Source organism: Chinchilla lanigera, unplaced genomic scaffold (assembly GCF_000276665.1).
Source record: "Chinchilla lanigera isolate Chin_1 unplaced genomic scaffold, ChiLan1.0 scaffold00028, whole genome shotgun sequence".
NCBI classification, from domain to species: Eukaryota; Metazoa; Chordata; class Mammalia; order Rodentia; family Chinchillidae; genus Chinchilla; species Chinchilla lanigera.
Genome location: NW_004955429.1, coordinates 16365492 through 16384568, shown reverse-complemented (window position 1 = coordinate 16384568; position 19077 = coordinate 16365492).

The window sequence follows — 19077 nt, the reverse complement described above, 5'->3', positions numbered from 1 at the left end:
TGTCCCCACATGCATACTGGACTCGTTCCTGTCCAGGTTACTGCCCTGGCCAAGGTCAATACTGGCAGCCCAACCCCTTGGAGGGTGGACTTTCTGTCCACCTGCAGAAAGTGTGGCCAGCATGGACCACTGCTGGCCAACACCATCAGGGCCAGGCTTGCTGCAGGGAGCCTCTGAGATGGCCTTGAGCTTCTAGGAGCAGTCCACAAGCAACTGCTGAGACAGGGGGGCCATGAAGGCCAAGCAGTGCCAGCCTGGTGAGGGGAAGTCTCAGCTGACAGCTTCCAGAGGCTCTCTGCAACACCCAGTCCCCCCCTGACCTCCAGAATTATGTGTCTACAACTGTTTGGATCCGTAGGCCTCTCAGACTCAAAGCAGCCCAGGCTGGGCTCCGGGTGGGGCACCCTCCCTGCCCAAGCCCGCTCCCTTCTTTTTTGGCTTGGGCTGAAAACCTGGGGGTCACACTTTGGTTTGCTCTTTCATACGCCTGCAGCATCCAGACCATTGGAAAACCATCCTCAAGCACCTGACCCGGGCATGGGCTGGTGGCACTTGTTCAGCGTGCATGACTCCCTGGGTGCCATCCTTGGCACTGCACAAAAACCAAAAGTAAAGAACAGAGAAATAAATGCCCCCAGCTACCCCACCCTCTCCGGGGCAACCCCTGCCCTGCCTGGCTGCCGCACTACCCTGCTGAGCCCTGCAGCCTGTCTTCCTAGATCCCCGGTTCCACCTACTCCCCTCTGCTCTACCCTCCACTTGCAGCCCCAGTGCCTGTCACGAGACTTAAGATCGCATCACACCTCTGCGGAGAACCTGCCAGTGATGGTCACTCGAGGTGGAATGGGAGCGCAGAGCCCTGTCTGGCTGGGATTGCCCCATGCTCACTGGGGCTGCTGAAGGACCACACAACTTCACTTCTGCCACATCTCCTGCCTGCTCTGCCCCAGCCCCGCTGGCCTCAGCGCGTGCCGCACTGTGTTATGGTTTTTGTCTAGGTGCCCCTCCAGCCCCCCCGTGCTCATGCACTTTGAGAGGCGATTGCATTGAGGGCTCATAGCTGACTTACTGTCAGCAGGCGCAGGCTGGTTGGAAGAAGGACCACTGAGGGTGTGGCCTGCAGGGGTTTACCTGTCTCCCACGTGCTCCCTTCTCTGCTTCCTACATGCCATTCTGTGAGCAGCTCTCCTCTGGCGGGCCCCTCTGCCATCCCTCCCTGCCTTGGAGCTGGCTGGCCGTGGACTGGGAGCCTGAGCCACAACAGACCTCTGCTCCTTTAGGTCACAAGGGCCTGGTGTCGTGTCTCAGGGACAAAGGTGACCAAGACTCCGAGCTGTGGCACCTGCTGGTTCCTGTTTGGAGCGTCCTCTCTGGGTTTTCTATCCTGCAGATCCCCACCCCAAGGCCACTGCATGCGGTCCCTCTCACCGCCCAGCACCTCCAGCCTGTCTTCCTTCCTGACATGTACACATACATTGTCACCGATCTGCATTTACACCGGAGCCTACCCCTCTGGGGGTGCAGACTCCGCCTCCCCACTAGGCTCTCAGGTCCGACAGTCTTGGCCTTGTTCCCTGATAGACCATCAGGTGCACTTGGAACATGGCTCTTTCAAACTGAGATGCACCCTAAGAGCAAAATAAATACTCACCAGAGTTTGAAGATGTAGTTTAGAAGAAGTAGGATAGCTCATTTATAGCTTTCATGTTAATTACACTTTTAAATTAATCTCATGTATTCATTTTACTTTTTTAAGAATGTAGCTTCTAGTCAACTATGTTGCTGTTGGACAGAAGCGTGTTAGGGAGTGGACAGGACGCAGCTTGGATTTCCTGGGGCTCTGTGTCCCATCCTGGAAGCGTGGGACAGGAAGCTGCGGAGCTGTCCGCTCTGCGGTGCTGAAAAGGGTTCCCTGGTGCCCAATCTCGCAGCCAGACAGGGAGGGATGTTGGGGGCTGGCGCCAGCTCTGCAGCCCTGGCCTCAGGCATGTGGAGTGGCCAGAGCCCTCAAGGGTGCGCCCACTGCCAGCGCGCTGATTCTGAGCTCTGGCTCCATGCCTGGCAGTGGGCACATGGGAAGGGAACCCTGATCTACACACACACCTGTTTCCCTGGGAAGAGCAAGGCTTTGCAGACAAAACCTTGGGAAGACAGCCTGTGATTGCAGCAGGAATTCGCAAGCCCCCAGTGGCAGGTGTGGGCACAGTTGGGGGACAGGGTGCTGGCTGCAGGGTGGTGGGGTGGGCACTTGCTCTGTCATAGGATGGAGCCTTGCTCAGACACAGCAAGACTCAGGGTGAACTGCCACTCAGCTACTTTGTTACACGTCCACACTGCTCCATGTACTGGGGCACAGAGTGGGTGAGACCCGGGGATCCTGCCCCTTGGGCTGACATCTCAGGGTCGGGGTAGTGCTGGCCCTGCTTCAGGATCAGGACGGCCTCAGCATTCCAGGACTGTGGAGGGGGCACCAGGCCCAAACCTCCCTCTCTCCCTTCCCACTCTGTGGCCATGGACCAGTCACTCTGGGTCTTTTTCCTCATTGCCTCTAGACCCCGAGATTTCTTGGGTGAAACAAGGTAAAAAGGTGACACGAATTTTTAAACAAAGTACTTTCAAGCCAGCCAGGTGTGGTGGCACATGCTTGTAATCCTAGCTACATGGGAGGATGAGACAGGAAGATCTTGGCCAAGTTTAAGATCAAGCTAAGCAGGGACTGGGGATTTAGCTCAGCGGCACAGCGCCTGCCTGGCAAGTGGAAGGTCGTGAGTTTGAATCCCGGTACTGGAAAACAAACAAACAAACAAACAAGATCAAGCTAGCAATTTAGCAAGACCTCATCTCAAAATCAAAATAAAAAGGACTGGGGATGTAGCTCAGTGCTCCCTGGATTCAATCCCAAGAACCACACCCGCAAAAGTCCTTCCGATTCATATGATTTCTTAAAACGTTTAAGTATTAATCTTCTTTCTCCAAGTAAAGCAGATAAAAATTCACACTGTCAGATGACTTGTGAGCCACCCGCTCCATCCCACTGCCACCCTCCTTCTCTCAGAGGATTGGTGACCCTAAGTTGGGTGGCACATTCCTGGGGTGCTCGTGCATGTGGCGATAGCAAAGGGTTTCTCCCTCCCTGACCTCTTGCCACCCTCTCCCACCTGAAAGGTTGCCCTGTGCTGTCAGGGCCTCTCTGCGTCACTGCCCTAACCCTCCCTGGCGCCCTTATGGTCTTATTTCTTGTTCGCCACTTCTTGGTAGCACTTATAGATACCAGTGTTTTAGCTTTGCCTTGGTTCCCCAATTTCAGCACAAACTGGGACAGAAGGGGGTTTTGTGTGCCCTGGCTCTCAATCCAACCCCCACCCCAGGGGTCTGTGTTTCCCTCCTGCGCTGCCCAGCCTAGCCTGACGGCCTCAGCCACCCTGTCCAGCCTTCCAGCCAACCATCCCTCTCCCTTGTTGTGGGCTGAGGCAGGAGAGTGTGGCCCGAGCCTGTGGGGCAGATGTGAGGAGATGGGGTCCGCGCTAGCCTGTGGGCAGCCACGTGACAGGATCCTGTTTGGCTCAGGTCAAAGCATACGGGAGAGGGAAGAGGAGGTGGACGGACTTGCGGGCATCCACCAGCAGCCTACGGATTCCACAGGCACCATCTCATTTCATGGCCCGTTGCTGTCATGAGAAGAATCATGTCCTCTCCCTGTTTCTGAGGATACTGAAGGGCAGGGAGACCCAGCAGCTTACCTACGGCTGCACAGGCTGGGAAAGCAGAGAAGGGGATACAGCAAGGCTCAGAAGTCACCTGCATGTCACAGTCTGCTTTCAGTAGCATCTGCTGGTGACCTCAAGGCTTCCCTGCCACCTGCCTTCCTCTGCGGAAGGTCTGCTTCCAGGGCAGCTGCCTGGCCAATGCCTGACCTAGAACAGATGCTCCAAGAACATTATAAAGGAATGGCAAGAAGGACCATTCCTGACACTGTGGGTATGGAAGGTTCATGCATGCTGTGGTGGGTATCAGAGCCCCCTTTCCTTTTCCAGGGTGCATAATATTCCATTGATGGATAGACCACATTTTGTGTATCACCACTGATCTGTGGATGGACATCAGGGTGGTTTCCACCCTTCACCCCCCATGAATGAGGCTGTCAAAAGTGCAGGTATGCAATGACTTCTTCAAGTTCTTGCATTCAGTTCTCGCAGTGTTCCTAGAAGTGGAATGACTTGGTAGCACGGTGATCCTATTAAGTCTTTGAGGAAACACCGTATCTTTTTCCACCATGGTGGCAGCATTTCACCTTCCACCAAGGTGCACAAGCTTTCCGGTTTCCCCACACCTTCCAACAGCTACCACTTTCTGCTTGCTTAGTTTCTAAATTTTACAGCCATCCAAATGGGAGTGAGATGGAAGAGTTCACATCCGAGTACCATCCTAGGGGTGGGAAGAAGGGGAGGGTTACGCCCAGGAGGAACTCGAGCAGGAACTGCTGTGCCCAGGATGGAGGGGAGAGTGTCAGGGGGTGACATTGCAGAGGTGGGCAGGGGCAGGGGGTCGAGAGCCCTGTAGGCCATTCTCAGAGGTTTGGGTTTATAAGAAGCCCTTGAAGAACTTGAACTGGGGGAGGGATATTGTCAGATTCCCATTTTTGAAAGCTCTCATTGGCTTTTGGGTGGTTGTCTGGTTATGCACCACTGTGGAACAAAGTAATTCAGTGCCAGGGGCTTTGCCTTGCTCCCAGCGCGGGGGCTTGGGGTTTGGGGAGGGCTCACAGGCAGCTCTTCTGGGCTTCCCACAGCGTTGGGGGGCCTGCTTCTGGTGCATTCTGGGAACAAGAAGGGGAAGTCTGTCTAGCTAAGGCTGTGTCCAAACTGGTGCACGTCACTCTAGCTGTGCTGTGTGGGTCACAGGATTGCAGAGCCCCCTGGACACAGGCAGCTGGAAACACAGACTCCCTTTTCTAGGGGCTGCCCTGGGGCCACCCAGAGGGGGGCGCATGGGACAGGACTCAGCCATCTGCCCCAGAGAGGGATGGAGGTGAGGATGGGTGGCAACAACAGCTCTTAGGGGACACTGGGGGTGCTGGGCACAGGCTGGTGGCAGAAGCAGAGCAGACAGAGAGGTGTGAGAGGCAGCACCAACAGGACCTGGTGACTGACTATGTGGACAGGGAGGAGGGAACATGTTGGGAATGACTCCAAGGTTCAGTCTTAACTAAAACTTTTATTTTCAGATTCTCTGACATCCAGGGCCCCGCGGAGCCCACATCCCTAAGCACCTGTCTTGATTACTTTTCTCTCATTGCTAGGACAAAATACCCTGCACTTAAAATTAAGGAGGGGAAGGTTTATTTAGCTCACAGTTTGTGGAGGTTTCAGTCCATACTCGGCTGGCTCCAAGGCAGAGTGGCACATGGCTGAGGGCAACAGTTCATGGTGGCAGAAAACAGCAAAAGCAGCAAGAGCAAAAAGGAGCGGCAGAGAGCAAAGCTCTTTCCCTCCCTTATACTGTATGCAGGCTACCCGCCCTGGGGTGGGTGTAGCGCTCACGCCCATAATCTCAGCATTGGACCAAAAATCAATCACAAACTCTAGAAGCCCATCCCATGACTGCATGGGTCCTTGGGGGACATCTAGACACAAAGCCTAACAGCAGCTCTCTGTGGGTTCTCACTGTCCCCCTGCCTTGATCACCTGATGGCCAAGTACCAGCAAGTAGGGACAGCCCTCTGTCCCAGAGCCTGCTGAAACTCTCTGGCCTGGCTGGTCCTCAGCCTGTCTCCTGTGGAAGCCCCATTAAGTGCCCTCACCTACTGCTCCTGCTTCCTGCCTTGCCCTGGTACCTCCTCCTGTGACCCTGTGTGCCACCATGTCCCCCTCTTCTTGGGAGCAGTGAGAAACAATCTCTCACGGAAGTCACCTCCTAACTTGGTCTCTCCCTGCCTGGGTAATAATGAGACCCGTGTTGCAGAACACTCGCTGTGATCAAGATGCTCTGCTCCGTGTCTGTGCAGCAGGGGACAGTGCATCCTCCCACTGCTGATCAGCTGCCTCCTTTGGTTTTGTTGGCTGGAAGAGAAGGGACAGAGGAAGCCCACGCGGGTGGGGTTGGGTCCACACCACCTCACCCTTGCACTTGTACGTTTCTCTGGTGGGAGAGGGTTCCCATGGCAACTAGTGAGTGGCGATAGCCAATCCCCTTCTCCAACAGGTGGATTCAGCTGAGACTCAAAGGAAGGCAAGGGGATGAATGGGTTGTTTCCTGGATTAAAAAGATATTGCTACAGTTACAGCTACATTAAAAAGCATTGCAGGAGAAGAAACCAGCTACCCCACTCTCCCCCCTCTAACACAATTGCCTCTTTGCAGGACCCGTCTTTGGATTTATGTGCTCAGTGGATGTTTCCATTTTCCTGCACTACACCCACAGTGTACCCAGTGGTCAGGGCTGGCTGTGGGTAGGGCTGGCTGTGGGCAGGTGGTGAGCTTTACCAATGCCCCACTGAGAGGTTTCCGTATGGCTCCGGACCTTGCTGGGGGTTTCTGACAGTGGACTGGAAGAGGTGGGTCCCCCTGCAGCTGTTGAGTCTAACCAGCTGGCTGGGCGAAGTCCGGACTCAGGGCCAGGTCTCACATGCCATGAGAGATCGCGCCACGGCTGGGCTGCCAGGTCCAAGGGAGGGTGGTGGGGTGCAGCCAAGTCCAGGAGCCAAGTCACTGCGGGTAGCAGGCCGGGCAAGCAGGCAGCCAGGCTGGGCAGGAACAGATCCAGGGCAGCTGACAGCCAGCTGCTCCGGGTTCTTTTAGCACCTACTGCCAGGGGCAGCAGGGGCACTGGGGCACCCCAGGCCAAGGCACCATACGCTGCCTAAGTGGTGCCTGGCACCGGTCGTGCGGACATTATTCTAAAATGTTTCAATTAAGGAAAAAGAGAGGAGAGGAAAGCTGTTCTGGGATAAAGGAGACTTAAAAGAAACAGCAACCAAATGCAGCACATCAACCTTATTTGCATTCTGATTCCAACAAACCAACGCTAAGAAGAGAGCTAAAGCCATCTGGGAACACTTGGACATGGGCTGAGAATTAAAAGATATTAAAGAATTATTAATTTTGTTGGGTGCGATGATCTCACGATTAGGTTTTTTTAAAACTCCTTATCTGTTAGAGACACAAATTGAAATATTTATGATAAAATGATCTATGATGTGTGGGATTCGCTTTAAAAATGCTTAAAAAACTAAAATGTGCGTGTGTGCTGAGGGGGTTGTGGAATAATACTGGTCTTGAGCTGATAACTCCTGAAGCTGGGGGTTGGTGCACTGGTTCATTATTCTCCTCGCTCTACTTTTGTGCGAGTTGACATTTTCCATAATAAAACGCTGAAAAGTGCTTCCACCAATATATTCGTTTTCTGTCCCTCCTTTTGCATTGTTGCCTGAGGATGAATTCCCTGGGGTGGGATTACCGGATCCAGGAGTTTCCACGCTTTTTTCCTGGCTCTGGACATGCGCCGTCCGGCTGCTTGTCAGTCACAGGGCAGCGCTGCTGGCGTTGGTTCCATTTCCAACTTTCACTAATTCAGGAGGTGTGAAATTGCCATTGTCTCTTGTTTCCAGCTCCTTGATTGCGAGGGTGGGGTGTGGACCGTCTGCCCCCGGTTAGCACTGGCTATGGGGTCTCCTGGCCCGTGCACATTTACCTGTGGGATCTTTTGTTTCGGAAAATGTTGTCATCGGCAGATGATGTTGACCCTCAGCCCTTTCGATACAGATGTTTCCTTTTTTTTTTCTAATGTCCAGAGAATTTTCATGTTTTACATTCTTAACTGTAGGTCTTGTTTAATTTTTAAAATTTTCAGTGCCAAGACAGATGTAACGCTTCCCAATATCTGCCCAAGCATCACCGGTGTCTCCTCTGGGTTCTCTGGCATTGGATTTCTTACGTTTAGCTGAGTCTGTGCAGTGAAGGAGAGGTTCTGTTTTTCTTTTCCTTCTCAAAACTTCTCCCCAGATATCTCTGCAACGTTTTGCAAGTTACTTTTTTCCATCGCTGTTACTTATTCTTGATTATTTGTGAATGACTCACTCCTCACATAGCTGATGGGGCTGTGAGTCCCCTCCAGCCTTGGCTCTATTTTTGTGTGCAAACACATACTGCTTTACTTGCAGTTGCTCTAGACTCTGCCCTCATCTCTGACAACCCTGGCGTCCACGCGCAGGCCCTTTGCCTCCCCGTGCCTCCCCCAGTGCCCTAGACGTGGAGGGAGGGAGTGGACGTGAATTTCTGTGTTGCTGCCAGCTGTGTGTGGTGCACACGTCCCTCTCCCTCTCTGAGGTCCGCTGCAATCGTGAGACTGCCAACCAGCAGAAATGCTTGAACTTCATACGTGCACCATGCCTGCCTGGGCTCTGGGATTTAAAATGCCCTTGGGGTGGTAGGGCCTGTAGCTCGGCCTTGGGAGAGTTAGGACCTCTCCTCCAGGATGGGGTTGGTTGTCATCCCTCTCAGCAGGACCCAGATAAGGTCCCCACCAGCCCAAAGAGCCTGGAGGTTGGTACCAGCAGGGTGAGGGCATGAAAACACCTTGTCCCTGTGCAAGCCATCACGGCTCTGCTCACGGCCGTTTCCATGGTTACTGCCTGGGGATGAGATCACCTTGCTCACAGGCCTGAGCACCAGGCACTCTGCCAAAGAGGACGGCAGGCTCATGGCGATCAGCACGGCTGGCCATGGGCAGGGTTGGGATGGGCTTGGTGTTGTTCCTGGACAGCAGTGTGGGGCCTCAGGGCAGAGGCAAGGGGTCATGGGGCGGGGCCAGAGCCACTTGTCCGGCTAGAGCCATGGAGAACATTGCTTCCAGCCCTCTGGAGGCACACAGCGAGGTGCGCAGGAGCGTTACAGTGGGGAAGGTCTGGAGAGAACACGGTGGCGGGGATCAGGGCCAGTTGAGAATGCACGCCTGACACTTGAGAGAGGGAGGAAGAGCTCCTTGGGAGGCATCTTGGTCATGCTGGGCTGAGCGCTCCAGAGCTTAGAACACACACACACACACACACACACACACACACACACACACACACACGGGAGCAGATCGGTCCCACAGCATCGAGGAAGCACCAGCACCCGTGACCCTCCGCCTCTGTGGGAGGTTGCAGTGGACCCTGAAGGCACCAGAGCTGGCCAGCTGCCCCTTGGAGCCTACCTCACATGCCGCATGGTGCTAGGAGTCCTGGCCCTGCAACCAGTGCAGCCCTCGCAGCCAGAAAAGGGGTGACACCTGTGCCCAGGGAGGCACCACCCCCTACGGAGCTCCCACCATCTGGGCCAAGGCTGAGAGCCCCAGCCCCGTTAAGGGACCCCAGTGGCCATGCTGATCTCTCTCCAAGGCCCGCTGTGGATGGGTGGGTGGGGGCACAGCACATGGGGCACAGGGTCATTTAAGAAGGGTGACAGCCAGCAGGGAGATGCAATGGCCCGCTGTGGGGACTTCTGTGGGTTGCACCATGGGAAGGGAGTTTTCCTGGAGTGCCGGGCGGAGGGCTGGGGTGACAGGGATCTGGAGAGGCGGAGGGAGGGGAGCATGAGGTTGGGGATGGGGAGGAGAAAGAGCAAGGCGGATAAGTGGCTGGGAGTTGGGGGGACACCACAGCCTTCAGGAGGAGAGAAGGCACTCCAGGGACACAGCCAAAGGAATCGAGGGTGTTCCCTCTAAGGAGCGCAGCAGGGTGCCGGCCCCCTGAAGTCCCCTGCAGGCGGATCCGACCTGGCTGCTGTGGTGCAGACACAGGGCCCCATCTCTGCTGTGCCTGAAAACTGTGCACTTCCTGTTCCGCCTCCTAGTCAGCTTCCTCCCCGGGCTCCAGCTCCTCTTTCTGGTTTGAATCGCTCTTGACAGACATAGCCTTCTCTGCCCAACCTCAGCCTCTCCTTGTCCTGACAATGGTATTTCGCTTCCTGTCTGCCCCCTCCCACAGCTATAGCCACTGCAAGAGGGTGGGGACTTTGTTATCTTGCTCAGGATGCAGCTTCAGCCCTTAAAAACACACCTAGCACATAGGAGATGCTTGGGGGACATTCGTTGGAGGACTGAATGCACCAGGCTCCATGGCGGCAAGGTGGTGCCACCTCGCTTAATTTTCAGTGGGGAAGCAGAGGCTTTGGCCCAAGGTGACCCCAGGAGGCAGGGGCCGTGGCTCTTGGGTGGCTTCCTGTGCTCCCTGGCTGGGCAGCCTGGCACCGATGTCACACGCAGGCCTCAGACACCCAGGTGCCCTGTTCCGCCCCACAGCTGCCCTGCTGACATCTGCGGCAGCATAGGAGGCCGGAGCTGGAGGCGACTCTGCGGGGGCTGATGTGTGAGGGATTTATGGGACGCTGCTAGCTCAAAATGAAAAGCAATTCAATTCAATCCCAGGGTGGTGAGAGGCTTCCCAGAGCCCGGCTAAGTGGGTCTGGAGCAGCGATCAGCGTTGCAAATCTATTAGCCCGCACTCGGCATCTGGGGCCGCCGCTCGCGTGAGTCATCGGGGTGGGGAGCCAGGAAGTGGCAGCCGCCAGCAGGCTGCACATCAATTACCTCCTCTCCGTTTAATTAAGACATAAAACATCACCCTGCGTGTTGGCAAGAGAGGCTGGACACCCGGGGCCATGGGAGTGCTGTAGGTGAACCCCAAGACCAGGACCAGACACCCACTGTGCCCTGAGGCCAGCAAGGGCCCACCCTGCCTGTTCTCCTACCCAGAACTCAGTATCCCTGAGGGACACCCGTCTGCTTCCATATTGCACGAGACGTGCAAGACGGGGCAGTGCAGCTCCCTGCCTCACCCGCTCCGCTGCCCAGGAAGGCCACACAGGCTGGGGCAGTGGTTAAGGGCACACGTGGCAGCCTTGGTTCAGACTGCTCAGCTGTGTACCCTCGACCCAGCTCTTAAACTCTCTGTGCATTAGTTTGTCCACACACACCTAGAAAGTTGGGAATAGTATCCACAGCACAGGGCTACTTGGGGCATTAAGTGAGTTAACACACACAGAGCCAGGGCCAGGGTGTCCACAGTGCCTCTGTACCCAACGCTGGGTACAACACACTCAGCTGTCACTCAGCCCCTGGGCACCCAGCACCTGTGCCATGATGGGCGAATTGCTGGGCATGGGGCAGCCCTGCCCAGTACACTCTGCCTCTTTCCCGTCTCCAGGGCCCAGCACAAGCGTGGGGGTAGGTGCTGGCCAGCAGGTTTCCAGGGAGAATGAGTGAATACTGTGATATGAATCTTCCTTCTTGGACTTTTTGGGCCCTAGAGAGCAAGGCAAAGCAGATCTGCTAGAAAACTGCCAGGCGGATGCAGTGGGATCCCAGCTGTCTGGTGACGTCCTTTTCTTCCCTCATCCCTGGCTTTTCCTCTGCAAATTGGGTGCCAGGTGGGCGCCCTCAGTGACTGCTCAGTATCCCTTCCCTTCTCTTCCCTGGTTATTTAGAAGAGGAGCAGCTGCTGAGCCCACTCCCAAGCCCATTTCCAGGCACCTTATAACTTTGGGGGGTCGTGGGACCCATCAGCCAATGGGACATCCACAGGTTCTGCGGGGGCCCAGGAAGTCAAGCGCAGCTTCCTTCACTCCCCATTTACCCTCTCCAAATTAAGGTACTGCCTGAGTTCACAAGTGTGGGTTCCAAAGCTGGCTACAGCACAGAGGCAGAGCCAGAGCCCTGGATTCCAGTCTGCTGACCAACAATAAACTCTACTGGTTTCAGCCCTTTGAGCTAGGTTTTTGGAGCTGAGCACATTCCACAGGAACCTAGCGATGCCCCTCCACAGTTCGTGCCCACACAAATGTGCTCAGTACATACACATGTGCATTCAGCCCAGTGCGGCTCACCGTCCCACAGACCTGCGCAGGTGCAGGAGAAGCAGGTGAGGCCGCGCTCTGCCCAAACACACGGTAGAAACTGTGCTATCAGAATGTCCCCATCAGAACACACAGCAGGACGCGTCCCCACCACAGCCTGCCAGCCTTGGCCTTCAACCCGGCCTGCCAGATGGGCCCTGGCAGGAGAGCTGGCCAGGTAGAGGTCTGCAGCTGGGGAAGCCCAAGGGAGGGGCTCATAGTGCCTGGTGCATAGGGGTGCCCAAGGGATGTGGGGTGTGGTGCTGACAACCGGCGAAGGTGACAGCAACCTAGGTACAGCTTGACTTTGCTCTGCAAACGGGGCCCTGAGCTTTCATCCTCTGTGTGTCTTATGGTGGCTGGTGTCACCCAGGCTATTATTTATTTCGTATATTCTCTCAACTCAGCTCCCTTCTGAAAACCTAAACAAATGTATCTGTAGATCCCGACAGGGAAACTGGAAATCCAGTACCATTTGCCATCCGTCGAGGGCAACTGTGAACCCAAACACTGTGTTTCTGCCAGCTACGCTGACCTGCCAAGGCTCTGGGCCTGGTGCCTGTGCTCCCTCTGTTGAAAAGGGGGGTTAAGAGCTGTGACAGACAGGCTAGGAACAAGCGAGGCCTCCTCGTGAGACAGGAAGTGGAGAGGAGAGGAGATCCACATCCTCCGAGGCAATGCCTGGTTTGACGCTGGATCCACACTCCACAAAGGACAGAGCCTCAAGACTGCCAGGAGGCCCTGCAAGGTTCGGAGAGGGAAGCAAACACAATCAACGAGCATGGTGCTGTGGGAGACACGGTTTGACTCACAGAAGGTGCATGGAGACATGAGGTCCTTCTGAAAGAGGACAAGAGACTGGAGGAGAGACGAGGTTGTGAGCGTCCATCTTCTTCTGCCATCCTGCAGGCTCTGCCTGGCCAGGTGTAGACGGGCCGTGGAGGAGTGGCTCCTGCTTTGCTCCTCCTTGTCCTTGGGTAGGAGCTATCCCCAGACGGGAAGGAGTGGCCCATGTGGGGTCATGGACAGGGAGAACCAGTCTGACCCAGGACATCTGATCCTTGGATGGTTTCCTTGGGAAAACCACACCAGTGCCAGTGACTCTTCCCATCTTCTCAGCCCCTACCTGGAGATGCCACCAGGACCAGGGTAGAGAGAAGGTCAGGTTGGAGGGCCTGGAGCGCCTTGGGTTTCAGGGTATCAACCCAGGAGAAATTCTAGACCAGGTGGTTGGTTACATGTACAATTGGAGATAAAAAGAGCTGGTCCTAGGCACCAGGAAGCCTGTGCATGTTGGAGAGAGGCTGGCGGGGAGGTCACTAAGGAAAATTTCCATGGAAAACCAAAAGCACCGCCAGAAGTATATGGTGATCAGCTAACTAGCAGGAGAGCAAGGCAATGCCATTCGCTGGGTATCTGCCCCCCTTGCTGCCAGCCTCCATTTACTGCGCTCTTTGTGGTTTGAAGAGTTTTCTTTGATGGGAAAGGAGGAGACATTTCGGGGCCACGGCTAATTTCACACAGGGTTCTCACGGGTGGTCAAGAGCAACACGGGGCCCTCCGCTATGACTCTTTCAGGATCACTTATGTTGCAGGTAAGTTCTGGCTAATGCAATAGCGCAAGAATCCGAAATAGGAGGCAGAAGGGTGGTAAACAGATACATTTATCATTAATTAATTTGGGTACGCTTACATCCCCCTCAATAAATAGAAAATTAATTATACTTAAGGGGCTTCTGTAGGCAGCCGAATGGAAGATAAATACACACAGCAAATAGCTTTCCTAGAGATACAAGCGTCACTTAGAAAGCCGTGACAGACACAGAGACATGGCCCTCATGGCCCACCTATGGAAGACCTTGCCGTGCGTCCTCAGGACTTTGGTTAGCGGGTAGTGTTCAGATGACAGCCCTCTTGTGGTGGTCTTGGTGGCAGAGAGCTACCCAGTGAGAGAAACCCTTTCCAATGCCTGACAGGTCCAATGGCTGAGGGAGGCAGCGGTTAGCACCCAGCTGGACAATCCCAACCAGTCGCTTTAGCTCCCGTGTTTGCTTCTGTGTGTGACCGATTTATCGTTTTGTCATGTATTATTGTTGTTGTTGTTACTGTTATTATTTTGGTGCTGAGCTGTATCTCAGACCCTTTCTGATTCTTTAAAATGATTTTTGTGACATAAGCAAATGCCTGGCAAGTGCAAGGTCCTGAGTTTGATTCCCGTACCAAAAAATAAAATAAAATAAAATAAAATAAAATGATTTTTGCCCTGACTCTATTTTACTCTATGCTATTACAGCTGTAACTGACTGATGGGGTCAGCCAGTGTTGTCAGACTGGCACAAACGCCTCCTCTGACCTTGAACTTTCTCCGCCCCTTCCAGCTTCCATTTCTTCTCTTCCAGAGCGCTGACTCTGAGAGAACTGCATATGCAAAGATAATGCCGTAGATTTTCTGCTTACACTCACAACAGGAAGTTTCCAATAGCTAAGGACAAAATCTTTCACAGTTTTCATAATGAAAAGTAAAATCAGAAGAGGGTCCTACGGTAGTTCAGGAAAATGGACCACCACAGGCTACAGTCACCTTGAGGTGCTTAATTTCAGATGTTGACTTGACAGGTTAAAGGCAACCCAGCTGGCTAGGGAGGCGTCATCTCTGGATGTGTCTGTGAGCGTGTCTCTGGGAGAGACTGGCATTTGAGTAGTGGATTAAGTAAGATGCCCCTCACCAGTGAGGGCAGCACCATCCGCTCCACTGAGAGTCCAGATAGAATAAAACTCATTCTCTCTCCCTCTCTCTCTCTCTCCCTTTCCCTCCTTCCTTCCTCTTTTTCCTTCTCCCCCTCCCCCAAGAGCTGTAACATCTGCCTCCTGCTCTTGGACAGCAGTATGCCAGGTTCTCAGCCTTTTGGATTCTGAATGACACCACTGCCTTCCTAGTTCTGCTGCTTGTAGAGAGCATATGGTGGGACCTCAGAGCTCCTGGAATTGTGTGATTCAATTCCAAGAATGGCTCTATCCATCTATCTATCTATCTATCTATCTATCTATCTATCTATATATCTACCTACTATCTATCTACCTAATATCTCCTATTGTTTTTACTTTCCTGGAGAGCCATGACCAGTACTAAAATCCTTTCTATGCTACATCCACACCAATAATGGAAACATTCAACAATTTTTTTTGAAAAAGAACCATTCCAGTGGAAGATAGGAAAAGACCCTCCGGGGACCTGAACCTGAGAAGTCCCCCCTGCCCCCCCCCACCGCTGCCCTGGTACACAATGTATTGGATCATGTGAAGAAAAGCCTGCGGGCTAGGGGGCAAGAGGGTTTCACAGATCGGTGAGCCCATGTCGTGTACGCAGGTGTGTGGACACCAGAGGTGTCCTCGACGGGGAAACAACCCCTGAGTGAGAAGAGTTAACACCCAGATTTCAGGAATCTCCAGAGGCTATCAATTAATCTCTCTCCCTAACACTCTCAGAGCGATAAAGACTACTACTTCACCCATAAAGCAGAGACAGCGGGTTATGAAAAGGAACTGAACAGGATTTGTGGAAGTGAAATATATAGCACTTCATGTAAAAGATTAATAGATTGGGACACTGTGGAACAGAACAATGCAGCATGAAAGAGCAGATGGGTGGAACGTATGAAAGAAGGTAGCAGATACTGACAGGTCGGGGAAACCGCAATACATCCATTAGTAGGGGCCCCAGCAAGAAAAAAGCAAGACCCAAAAAGGAAGAAGTCTTTTTTAAAAAATAAGACCAAGAACCTCTAGAATGGGAGAAATAAATTAACCTTCAAGTTGAAACAACAGTGTATCAAAAAGAAAGTCGCCATAAGTCAAAGTGAGCGGACACACGCTGTGATAAAATTTCATTACATCAAGGATAAAAGAATCGACCCTTAGTTACCAGCAAAAACACCCAGCATCCACGCACAATGAGATTCAGATGAAATCAGGACAAGTGAAGGCTGGAAGATAACAAAACTGTATCTCCAGCCTGCTGGGCCAAGTAACGCCGGATCTCAAGCTCTCTAGCTAGCTACACCATCAACAGAGACGGATAAGGAGATACAGAAATCCTCGGCTATTGGCATACCCCCAAACAGTTTAACCATCCTCAGACACCTCCCTGGAAAAAATATCCAGAGAAGGTCCTCCAGTCATCACGATGAATCCAGGGGAGGCCGCGGAGAGCCGCAGACAGCAACTGACAGAGACACAAGTTAAAGGTATTGAGTTTACTGAGCATTGATTAAAATAGTCCGGGGATATATAAGAATCGCTGAGAGGGATAAAATAATGCCAAGAAACTCATCTCCACTGAGAGATAATAATGGTATTGACTCACTCAATTAAAAGTGGCAAATGTGAATGGATTAAGTAAATCTATGAAAGGATAAAGATTGATTGACAGGGAAATATTAAAAGAAAGAGGGTACTGCACAAGCATAGGGTAAAGCAGAATTCAAGGCAAAAAGAAAAACCATTTTAAAGAGTCAAAACCCACTTGAGGGTGAAGCTGGGCAGGAGAGTGCTCACCTAGCATGCCCGGGGCGCCATCCCCAGCAACCGGAAGACAAAGAGTTAAAAGGAAGAAGCAGTCACAGCCTGGACGGAGACACTGGAAGGGTGGAGAGGACAGAGATTAATGAACGCAGAGCTCTATTTATAGAGAGATTGCCAGGCTGGGCTGAAGGAACCAACAAGAGGTACGGAGGTCCCCAGGGACCAGCGAAGGCCGGGGAGAGGCGGCAGCGGTGGCAGAGCTGGCTGTGATGACAGCAGGGAGCGAGGTGTGGGAACAAGGACTGAGCTCAGCACCCTGCCGTTAGGCTCCGGGGCCCAGGGCAGCGGTCTGGGACAGCACTGAGGTCAGTGTCCATCTGGGCAACAAGCAGGGCAGAGAAGGGCAGACCTGGACTGGGAAAGGGAGAGTCCTGGTGACATACGGAGAAAACAAACAGTCCCCACGAAAACGTGACACGCACAGGCTTCCGTGTGCACGGCAGTAATCTTCAACCTGAAAACAAATCAAGCCAAAAGGTGGATCAGTCTACACAGCTGTCTCTCGAACAGATCGCGCGGAAATGGTGAGGGCTCCAGAGATCTCTGTGATGTGATCGGATGTGGGCCAGTGAACCGAAGGCAAGACCTTGCTGGCCCGGTGGAAGCGGAGTTTCTGTGGGTGGCTCCCCGGGGCCGCTGAGCTCTGCAGAGAAGAAGGCTTCTGGGGCTTTGTGTTTTGGAAGAAAAAAAAAAAAAAACTGATGTAATGCACACTAGAATGTAAAATATAGGCATGCGTTAACAATTTATGGGTAGCCGCCTCTGAGCAGAAATAAAAGGCATAGCTTTTAAAGAAGTGGAGAAGGAAGGTGAAATGGCATGAAGCAATCCAACCTGTCAGGAGGGTAGCAAAAGAAACACACAGACACAAGCACAGTAAACAAAAAGAAAAGGAAAGAATAAATCTGAAATGTTTATACTCACTTATTAAAAGACTCTTATATTGCATTAAAACATAGAATCCAGCTAGACCTTATTGACACCCAAAATGTAACAAGAGAGAAAGAGGGAAGTGACAATAATAGAAAAAATGCAGCAAACAGATGTTGACAAAAAGAAAAGTAGAGCAAAACTATGTGTGGAAATATAGTTGAGGGTGTATTAAAAATGACAAGGCAGCATCCTTAATTTTGATAAAAGGAACATTCCACCTAGAAGTCATCACTTCCACTGGCTTGAAATGCAGCCTCTGTGTGTGTAAATGAAAACCTACCAGAAATACAGGGGGATGCAACAACCTGCCCCTCAGGAAAGGGCAGATGGAGTAGAATGACAGTTAAGGAAGGACATAAGGTCCCAATAACACAGCTACAGATCCGGACATCACATCAGCTTTCCCACATACCCGTGTGCAGAGAGTTGGGCCAGGGCTCAAGGTGTCATCCTCTCTGAAATGGGGGCAGCAGCAAGAAGAGAGGGCTCCAGGGTCAACAGTGCCAGGATCGACAGGGCAGCAGGAATGACAGGGCAGGAGGACTGACAGGGCAGAGGGACTGACTCCCGCCTCTGCTACCTCCACTCCCAAAGTAAGGCAAGACAGGGGCTTGTCATCTCCCCCAGCTTCCATGCCAGCCACACTGTCCTGTGGACCCTGGGAAGCCAGGCTTCACTCTGCCCTAGAGCCCCCACTGCCCACCTGCTCCGTCACTAGGGGCACCGGCTCCACTCCCTTCTGCCCCCTGCCCCCTCTTAGCCAGCACCCAACTCAGTTGTTAGTCCTTTGTTTGTGGGGTAAACAGATGGCTGGATCAACCCACCCAGCTTCTGACCTGAGTCTTGGGAGGTGACCGCTTGACCTTGGTGCTGATCCTGTCTGCCCTTCGGAGTAGGACAAACGCTTACCTTCCCCAGCCCCTGCGGGGTGAACCTTAGCACCTCCTTTCTTGGTGAGAGTGTCATCATTGTCAGGCAGGGGTGGCGGCCACCTCTGCTGAGGGGCCAGAGTGTCGTCAGGTGGCCCCTCCCTGTACCGGACTTCCTAAGACGCCGCCTCTGGCCACAGCACCAAAGGGACACAGCAGGAGAGCCCGGCATTTGAAGGGGACAAGCAGATTTTGTCTGGAGGGGTGAGGTGGTGGGTCCTGCGTGGTGGGGTCAGAGGGTCCGTCTGCCCTGGACAGCGGGCCCACTGCCTTGCCATCTCTTCTGGGCATCAGGCCACTATCCCCACTGTATCCCATTTCTTTTTGTTTGCGGTGCTAGAGATTGAACCCAGGGCCTTTGCACTGAGCTATACCCCAGCCTCATTTTTATTTTTCATTTTGAGACAGGGTCTCACTAAGTTGCCCAGACTGGGCTTGAACTTGATACCCTCCTGCCTCAGTCTCCCAGGGTACTGGGATTTAAGTCATGTGCGGTCCCACCACACTTATCACCCCACTTCTTGGGCCTGAGGTCAGAGTGTCAGAATTTTCACCGTGATGGCTCTTGCTGTGTTGACCTCTAAGCTCCCCATTTTCTCCCCAGCAGTACAAAATGCTTTATTCCCACAGTTTAGCAGGTACCAGTGGGGTTGAGCTGTTTCACCCGATTGCCTGATGGAAGCAAACCTTTGTCCTTGTTTTAGCCTTTTCTTCTTTGCTAGGGAGTAAGAACTCCACACTCCAGCTGCCTGACCTGGCTTCTG